The sequence below is a fragment of the Manacus vitellinus genome, unplaced genomic scaffold (assembly GCF_001715985.3).
Source record: "Manacus vitellinus isolate BGI_N305 unplaced genomic scaffold, ASM171598v3 scaffold_70_pilon, whole genome shotgun sequence".
In the NCBI taxonomy this organism is placed as follows: Eukaryota; Metazoa; Chordata; class Aves; order Passeriformes; family Pipridae; genus Manacus; species Manacus vitellinus.
This window is the reverse complement of record NW_021940754.1, coordinates 1675823-1677835: the sequence shown is the minus strand read 5'-3', so window position 1 is coordinate 1677835 and position 2013 is coordinate 1675823.

The window sequence follows — 2013 nt, the reverse complement described above, 5'->3', positions numbered from 1 at the left end:
AAAAACATTCTGATTTCAAGATATGTCACGAAAAGAAGGAAAACTCTTTGGATCAGTGTTTGAATCAGGAAAGCAGAAGGGGGGAAATAAAGGAAGGGGAAACTGGGAGTCTGAATTCTCACGGTGTCATTGACCAGGAAGCTTGACACAAGCATCCCTTTGTCAAAGTGTTCTTCTTGAAGGGTTGTCTATCGCCAAACATCCTTAGCATGGGTTAAAAAAACATTCACTAGGACCTACGATTTTGGAGATGTGTGTTCCTTCAGGTCACCCGGCTGTTCTCATGGCACTGCTCTCAGCAAAGTCAGTCCCAAAAGGTCACGGTCTCTCTCCAAGAGAGGAGTCTACTGTCATTTCATATAGTGGAAAAGGTTCTATGTTAACTCTTGTGCTGGTCTCATACATGTGCTGCTACAAATGAGTTTTCCAATTTAACATGTTCTTCTTGTTCACTCTTTCCTGAATTTCTCCCTTTGCTTTCATTTTGCATATGGGAATGGCGTTTGTGTTCGTTGTTTGGTTTTAGAGTCTTTTCTCAACTGAAACAGAGAATAAAGACTTTATATTCGTGTATTTGTTTTACAATTTCCTGTTGTTGTTTCATTTCCCCCTTTCTTTTCCCTTTTCATGGGTAAATGGAAAGAAAAAAGAGTGAGACCAAGAAAGAACAGCAGGGAAAAATGCAAGGAAAAAAAAGAAGCATGACATTTTCACAAGGAACGCTGTCAAAATATTAATTAAAAACCTGTTTTAGTAATGCCTCTAATGGAGAAAGAAACAGTTATGTTGGGTGGTTACTTTTTTATTATTCACAAACCTGTTTGCAGAAAAAGACTCAAACCTGATTTTAAAAGATCTACAAAGCTCTTTTGTTACTTTTGAGGTTTGTGGAACTGAATGTCTTTAGAAGCATTTGCAGATGCTTGTTTTCTTGTTTAGTTTAGTCTCTGTTTCCTATCTCTGCTTATTCTAATTTGATGGAACAGTCATTCCCAGACTTCCACAAGCCAAGTCTTACTCATAGGGAAAGTTATCAGAGGAAAAAATATGGCTGGTATCTTGAGTCAAATTTCAGTGCAAGAGCAAGCTGCAAGTCAAGACTTTGCATCAAGCTCTGAAGTGGATGGTAGCAAACACAACTGCTTGTTGGTGGTGTTGTTATCTATTTACACATGGACAATTCCCAGGAGTTCCAGCCATGGTGTAGCAATTTTCAGGTCTATCCATGAGATTGGAAAGCAGAAAAGAGTCTTATTAAATCCGGATTATTGTCCCATCACACCCTGTCAGTCTCTTTAATTAGTGCAGTCTACTTGAAAAGCAGATGTGTGGCTGGTTGTTTTCACAGCATGTTTTCTGCTAGGCTGTGCTTTGCTGATGTCAAGGGAATGAACTGAAATGGAGCCCCTGCTCGAGTCCAAACATTGGCTGGAGCTCATGGAAGTGGCTCTGTGAGCAAACATGACAGTAGTGCACCCCTGGGGCTCCTGCAGATCTGAAAGCCCCGGGTGCCCTTTTTCTCAGCCCCTCTTATCGCCAGAGACACCATTTGCTCATCAGAGAACCTGCTCGTGTGATCAGACTGGGTTTTAGCCCAGTTCCTCAAGGAAGCATGCTCAGAGTCCCTGTGTTCGTGCCACTGATGACCAGGGACATCACAACCTGTCCTGGGATGGCTCCTGCCTTCCTGGAGAGAAGAGGGGGACACCCAGAGGATATGTGAACTCCACTGGGGTTGGGGACATGTATGAGCTGTGAGGCACTGAGGGGGACACTGAAGAGACATTACGGCTGCGAGGACACTGATGGGGATGTGTGTAAACCACGGGGACACGGAGGGGATGTGATTGAACCATGGGGCCACTAAGGAAACGTGTGTGAGCTATAGGGACACTGAGGGGGCATGTGTGAACTATGGGGATCCTGAGGGGATGCGTATGAAGCATGGGGATGCTGAGGGGAACACTGGAGGAAGGAGTGTGAGCCATGGGGACACTGAGTGGGACACTGAAG